Below are 9,189 nucleotides of genomic sequence, written 5' to 3' on the forward strand. Positions count from 1 at the left end.
ATATTGATAATCATCCCAATTAGCAGAATTAATGGTAAAATCATCATAATCATCATTTAAACTGGAAAAAGGGGGGTTTTCGAGTCATCTCTCAGAAGGCTGTATTTTGCTAGATTTCGCCGGTTTTTCGACTTTTTGGATTTTTCTCCTTTTAGCCTTTTTCTCATTATAGATGGGCTTTATAATGATAATTATCATCATTATTGTCATTATCATCATCATTATTATCATTACTGTCATTATTGCCCTAATTACCCTTAATATAGTCATTATAATAATCATTATCTAAATTATTAATGTCATTTTCATCATTATAATGATTTTAATAATGATATTGACAATAATGATAATTCTTGAGATAATAACAATAATGATAATGATTATAATAACAATAATGGCCGGGATATATTTAATTTTATTTTTATTTCTATCATTGTCGTTATTATTAGTGTTATTAGTAGGAAAATCATTAGAATATTGTTGAGTATTCTTATTATCGCAATTATTAGGCAAATCATCATTATAACTATCATTATATAATTTTTATCATAATTATTGTCCTAATTACTCGCATGATTATCATTATTACCGTCATTATTGATGGGGTTATCATCAAAATCATCCTAATTAGTAGAATTATTGCTAAAATCATCATAATCATCATTTAAACTGGAAAAAGGGGGGTTTTCGACTCATCTCTCAGAAGGCTGTATTTTGCTAGATTTCGCCGGTTTTTCGACTTTTGGGATTTTTCTCCTTTTAGCCTTTTTCTCATTATAGATGGGCTTTATAATGATAATTATCATCATTATTGTCATTATCATCATCATTATTATCATTACTGTGATTATTGCCCTAATTACCCTTAATATAGTCATTATAATAATCATTATCTTAATTATTAATGTCATTTTCATTATTATAATGATTTTAATAATGATAATGGCAATAATGATAATTCTAGAAAGAATAACAACAATAAAATTTATTATAATAACAATAATAGCCGTGTTATAATTACTTTTATTATTATTTCTGTTATCATTGTCGTTATTATTAGTGTTATTAGTAGGAAATTATTAGAATTGTGTTGATTATTGCTATTATTGCAATTATTACGCAAATCATCATTATAAGTATCATTGTATAATTATTATCATAATTATTGTCCAAATTACTCTCATAATTACCATTATTATCGTCATTATTGTCATTATTGATGGGGTTATCATCAAAATCATCCCAATTAGCAGAATTAATGGTAAAATCATCATAATCATCATTTAAACTGGAAAAAGGGGGGTTTTCGACTCATCTCTCAGAAGGCTGTATTTTGCTAGATTTCGCCGGTTTTTCGACTTTTTGGATTTTTCTCCTTTTAGCCTTTTTCTCATTATAGATGGGCTTTATAATGATAATTATCATCATTATTGTCATTATCATCATCATTATTATCATTACTGTCATTATTGCCCTAATTACCCTTAATATAGTCATTATAATAATCATTATCTAAATTATTAATGTCATTTTCATCATTATAATGATTTTAATAATGATATTGACAATAATGATAATTCTTGAGATAATAACAATAATGATAATGATTATAATAACAATAATGGCCGGGATATATTTAATTTTATTTTTATTTCTATCATTGTCGTTATTATTAGTGTTATTAGTAGGAAAATCATTAGAATATTGTTGAGTATTCTTATTATCGCAATTATTAGGCAAATCATCATTATAACTATCATTATATAATTTTTATCATAATTATTGTCCTAATTACTCGCATGATTATCATTATTACCGTCATTATTGATGGGGTTATCATCAAAATCATCCTAATTAGTAGAATTATTGCTAAAATCATCATAATCATCATTTAAACTGGAAAAAGGGGGGTTTTCGACTCATCTCTCAGAAGGCTGTATTTTGCTAGATTTCGCCGGTTTTTCGACTTTTTGGATTTTTCTCCTTTTAGCCTTTTTCTCATTATAGATGGGCTTTATAATGATAATTATCATCATTATTGTCATTATCATCATCATTATTATCATTACTGTGATTATTGCCCTAATTACCCATTATAATAATCATTATCTTAATTATTAATGTCATTTTCATTATTATAATGATTTTAATAATGATAATGGCAATAATGATAATTCTAGAAAGAATAACAACAATAAAATTTATTATAATAACAATAATAGCCGTGTTATAATTACTTTTATTATTATTTCTGTTATCATTGTCGTTATTATTAGTGTTATTAGTAGGAAATTATTAGAATTGTGTTGATTATTGCTATTATTGCAATTATTACGCAAATCATCATTATAAGTATCATTGTATAATTATTATCATAATTATTGTCCAAATTACTCTCATAATTACCATTATTATCGTCATTATTGTCATTATTGATATTGATAATCATCCCAATTAGCAGAATTAATGGTAAAATCATCATAATCATCATTTAAACTGGAAAAAGGGGGGTTTTCGAGTCATCTCTCAGAAGGCTGTATTTTGCTAGATTTCGCCGGTTTTTCGACTTTTTGGATTTTTCTCCTTTTAGCCTTTTTCTCATTATAGATGGGCTTTATAATGATAATTATCATCATTATTATCATTACTGTCATTATTGCCCTAATTACCCTTAATATAGTCATTATAATAATCATTATCTAAATTATTAATGTCATTTTCATCATTATAATGATTTTAATAATGATATTGACAATAATGATAATTCTTGAGATAATAACAATAATGATAATGATTATAATAACAATAATGGCCGGGATATATTTAATTTTATTTTTATTTCTATCATTGTCGTTATTATTAGTGTTATTAGTAGGAAAATCATTAGAATATTGTTGAGTATTCTTATTATCGCAATTATTAGGCAAATCATCATTATAACTATCATTATATAATTTTCATTATAAATATTGTCCTAATTACTCGCATGATTATCATTATTACCGTCATTATTGATGGGGTTATCATCAGAATCATCCTAATTAGTAGAATTATTGCTAAAATCATCATAATCATCATTTAAACTGGAAAAAGGGGGGTTTTCGACTCATCTCTCAGAAGGCTGTATTTTGCTAGATTTCGCCGGTTTTTCGACTTTTTGGATTTTTCTCCTTTTAGCCTTTTTCTCATTATAGATGGGCTTTATAATGATAATTATCATCATTATTGTCATTATCATCATCATTATTATCATTACTGTGATTATTGCCCTAATTACCCTTAATATAGTCATTATAATAATCATTATCTTAATTATTAATGTCATTTTCATTATTATAATGATTTTAATAATGATAATGGCAATAATGATAATTCTAGAAAGAATAACAACAATAAAATTTATTATAATAACAATAATAGCCGTGTTATAATTACTTTTATTATTATTTCTGTTATCATTGTCGTTATTATTAGTGTTATTAGTAGGAAATTATTAGAATTGTGTTGATTATTGCTATTATTGCAATTATTACGCAAATCATCATTATAAGTATCATTGTATAATTATTATCATAATTATTGTCCAAATTACTCTCATAATTACCATTATTATCGTCATTATTGTCATTATTGATGGGGTTATCATCAAAATCATCCCAATTAGCAGAATTAATGGTAAAATCATCATAATCATCATTTAAACTGGAAAAAGGGGGGTTTTCGAGTCATCTCTCAGAAGGCTGTATTTTGCTAGATTTCGCCGGTTTTTCGACTTTTTGGATTTTTCTCCTTTTAGCCTTTTTCTCATTATAGATGGGCTTTATAATGATAATTATCATCATTATTATCATTACTGTCATTATTGCCCTAATTACCCTTAATATAGTCATTATAATAATCATTATCTAAATTATTAATGTCATTTTCATCATTATAATGATTTTAATAATGATATTGACAATAATGATAATTCTTGAGATAATAACAATAATGATAATGATTATAATAACAATAATGGCCGGGATATATTTAATTTTATTTTTATTTCTATCATTGTCGTTATTATTAGTGTTATTAGTAGGAAAATCATTAGAATATTGTTGAGTATTCTTATTATCGCAATTATTAGGCAAATCATCATTATAACTATCATTATATAATTTTTATCATAATTATTGTCCTAATTACTCGCATGATTATCATTATTACCGTCATTATTGATGGGGTTATCATCAAAATCATCCTAATTAGTAGAATTATTGCTAAAATCATCATAATCATCATTTAAACTGGAAAAAGGGGGGTTTTCGACTCATCTCTCAGAAGGCTGTATTTTGCTAGATTTCGCCGGTTTTTCGACTTTTTGGATTTTTCTCCTTTTAGCCTTTTTCTCATTATAGATGGGCTTTATAATGATAATTATCATCATTATTGTCATTATCATCATCATTATTATCATTACTGTGATTATTGCCCTAATTACCCTTAATATAGTCATTATAATAATCATTATCTTAATTATTAATGTCATTTTCATTATTATAATGATTTTAATAATGATAATGGCAATAATGATAATTCTAGAAAGAATAACAACAATAAAATTTATTATAATAACAATAATAGCCGTGTTATAATTACTTTTATTATTATTTCTGTTATCATTGTCGTTATTATTAGTGTTATTAGTAGGAAATTATTAGAATTGTGTTGATTATTGCTATTATTGCAATTATTACGCAAATCATCATTATAAGTATCATTGTATAATTATTATCATAATTATTGTCCAAATTACTCTCATAATTACCATTATTATCGTCATTATTGTCATTATTGATATTGATAATCATCCCAATTAGCAGAATTAATGGTAAAATCATCATAATCATCATTTAAACTGGAAAAAGGGGGGTTTTCGAGTCATCTCTCAGAAGGCTGTATTTTGCTAGATTTCGCCGGTTTTTCGACTTTTTGGATTTTTCTCCTTTTAGCCTTTTTCTCATTATAGATGGGCTTTATAATGATAATTATCATCATTATTGTCATTATCATCATCATTATTATCATTACTGTCATTATTGCCCTAATTACCCTTAATATAGTCATTATAATAATCATTATCTAAATTATTAATGTCATTTTCATCATTATAATGATTTTAATAATGATATTGACAATAATGATAATTCTTGAGATAATAACAATAATGATAATGATTATAATAACAATAATGGCCGGGATATATTTAATTTTATTTTTATTTCTATCATTGTCGTTATTATTAGTGTTATTAGTAGGAAAATCATTAGAATATTGTTGAGTATTCTTATTATCGCAATTATTAGGCAAATCATCATTATAACTATCATTATATAATTTTTATCATAATTATTGTCCTAATTACTCGCATGATTATCATTATTACCGTCATTATTGATGGGGTTATCATGAAAATCATCCTAATTAGTAGAATTATTGCTAAAATCATCATAATCATCATTTAAACTGGAAAAAGGGGGGTTTTCGACTCATCTCTCAGAAGGCTGTATTTTGCTAGATTTCGCCGGTTTTTCGACTTTTGGGATTTTTCTCCTTTTAGCCTTTTTCTCATTATAGATGGGCTTTATAATGATAATTATCATCATTATTGTCATTATCATCATCATTATTATCATTACTGTGATTATTGCCCTAATTACCCTTAATATAGTCATTATAATAATCATTATCTTAATTATTAATGTCATTTTCATTATTATAATGATTTTAATAATGATAATGGCAATAATGATAATTCTAGAAAGAATAACAACAATAAAATTTATTATAATAACAATAATAGCCGTGTTATAATTACTTTTATTATTATTTCTGTTATCATTGTCGTTATTATTAGTGTTATTAGTAGGAAATTATTAGAATTGTGTTGATTATTGCTATTATTGCAATTATTACGCAAATCATCATTATAAGTATCATTGTATAATTATTATCATAATTATTGTCCAAATTACTCTCATAATTACCATTATTATCGTCATTATTGTCATTATTGATGGGGTTATCATCAAAATCATCCCAATTAGCAGAATTAATGGTAAAATCATCATAATCATCATTTAAACTGGAAAAAGGGGGGTTTTCGAGTCATCTCTCAGAAGGCTGTATTTTGCTAGATTTCGCCGGTTTTTCGACTTTTTGGATTTTTCTCCTTTTAGCCTTTTTCTCATTATAGATGGGCTTTATAATGATAATTATCATCATTATTGTCATTATCATCATCATTATTATCATTACTGTCATTATTGCCCTAATTACCCTTAATATAGTCATTATAATAATCATTATCTAAATTATTAATGTCATTTTCATCATTATAATGATTTTAATAATGATATTGACAATAATGATAATTCTTGAGATAATAACAATAATGATAATGATTATAATAACAATAATGGCCGGGATATATTTAATTTTATTTTTATTTCTATCATTGTCGTTATTATTAGTGTTATTAGTAGGAAAATCATTAGAATATTGTTGAGTATTCTTATTATCGCAATTATTAGGCAAATCATCATTATAACTATCATTATATAATTTTTATTATAATTATTGTCCTAATTACTCGCATGATTATCATTATTACCGTCATTATTGATGGGGTTATCATCAAAATCATCCTAATTAGTAGAATTATTGCTAAAATCATCATAATCATCATTTAAACTGGAAAAAGGGGGGTTTTCGACTCATCTCTCAGAAGGCTGTATTTTGCTAGATTTCGCCGGTTTTTCGACTTTTTGGATTTTTCTCCTTTTAGCCTTTTTCTCATTATAGATGGGCTTTATAATGATAATTATCATCATTATTGTCATTATCATCATCATTATTATCATTACTGTGATTATTGCCCTAATTACCCATTATAATAATCATTATCTTAATTATTAATGTCATTTTCATTATTATAATGATTTTAATAATGATAATGGCAATAATGATAATTCTAGAAAGAATAACAACAATAAAATTTATTATAATAACAATAATAGCCGTGTTATAATTACTTTTATTATTATTTCTGTTATCATTGTCGTTATTATTAGTGTTATTAGTAGGAAATTATTAGAATTGTGTTGATTATTGCTATTATTGCAATTATTACGCAAATCATCATTATAAGTATCATTGTATAATTATTATCATAATTATTGTCCAAATTACTCTCATAATTACCATTATTATCGTCATTATTGTCATTATTGATGGGGTTATCATCAAAATCATCCCAATTAGCAGAATTAATGGTAAAATCATCATAATCATCATTTAAACTGGAAAAAGGGGGGTTTTCGACTCATCTCTCAGAAGGCTGTATTTTGCTAGATTTCGCCGGTTTTTCGACTTTTTGGATTTTTCTCCTTTTAGCCTTTTTCTCATTATAGATGGGCTTTATAATGATAATTATCATCATTATTGTCATTATCATCATCATTATTATCATTACTGTCATTATTGCCCTAATTACCCTTAATATAGTCATTATAATAATCATTATCTAAATTATTAATGTCATTTTCATCATTATAATGATTTTAATAATGATATTGACAATAATGATAATTCTTGAGATAATAACAATAATGATAATGATTATAATAACAATAATGGCCGGGATATATTTAATTTTATTTTTATTTCTATCATTGTCGTTATTATTAGTGTTATTAGTAGGAAAATCATTAGAATATTGTTGAGTATTCTTATTATCGCAATTATTAGGCAAATCATCATTATAACTATCATTATATAATTTTTATCATAATTATTGTCCTAATTACTCGCATGATTATCATTATTACCGTCATTATTGATGGGGTTATCATCAAAATCATCCTAATTAGTAGAATTATTGCTAAAATCATCATAATCATCATTTAAACTGGAAAAAGGGGGGTTTTCGACTCATCTCTCAGAAGGCTGTATTTTGCTAGATTTCGCCGGTTTTTCGACTTTTTGGATTTTTCTCCTTTTAGCCTTTTTCTCATTATAGATGGGCTTTATAATGATAATTATCATCATTATTGTCATTATCATCATCATTATTATCATTACTGTGATTATTGCCCTAATTACCCTTAATATAGTCATTATAATAATCATTATCTTAATTATTAATGTCATTTTCATTATTATAATGATTTTAATAATGATAATGGCAATAATGATAATTCTAGAAAGAATAACAACAATAAAATTTATTATAATAACAATAATAGCCGTGTTATAATTACTTTTATTATTATTTCTGTTATCATTGTCGTTATTATTAGTGTTATTAGTAGGAAATTATTAGAATTGTGTTGATTATTGCTATTATTGCAATTATTACGCAAATCATCATTATAAGTATCATTGTATAATTATTATCATAATTATTGTCCAAATTACTCTCATAATTACCATTATTATCGTCATTATTGTCATTATTGATGGGGTTATCATCAAAATCATCCCAATTAGCAGAATTAATGGTAAAATCATCATAATCATCATTTAAACTGGAAAAAGGGGGGTTTTCGACTCATCTCTCAGAAGGCTGTATTTTGCTAGATTTCGCCGGTTTTTCGACTTTTTGGATTTTTCTCCTTTTAGCCTTTTTCTCATTATAGATGGGCTTTATAATGATAATTATCATCATTATTGTCATTATCATCATTATTATCATTACTGTCATTATTGCCCTAATTACCCTTAATATAGTCATTATAATAATCATTATCTAAATTATTAATGTCATTTTCATCATTATAATGATTTTAATAATGATATTGACAATAATGATAATTCTTGAGATAATAACAATAATGATAATGATTATAATAACAATAATGGCCGGGATATATTTAATTTTATTTTTATTTCTATCATTGTCGTTATTATTAGTGTTATTAGTAGGAAAATCATTAGAATATTGTTGAGTATTCTTATTATCGCAATTATTAGGCAAATCATCATTATAACTATCATTATATAATTTTTATCATAATTATTGTCCAAATTACTCGCATGATTATCATTATTACCGTCATTATTGATGGGGTTATCATCAAAATCATCCTAATTAGTAGAATTATTGCTAAAATCATCATAATCATCATTTAAACTGGAAAAAGGGGG

Source organism: Penaeus vannamei, chromosome 12, assembly GCF_042767895.1.
Source record: "Penaeus vannamei isolate JL-2024 chromosome 12, ASM4276789v1, whole genome shotgun sequence".
Lineage (NCBI taxonomy): Eukaryota > Metazoa > Arthropoda > Malacostraca > Decapoda > Penaeidae > Penaeus > Penaeus vannamei.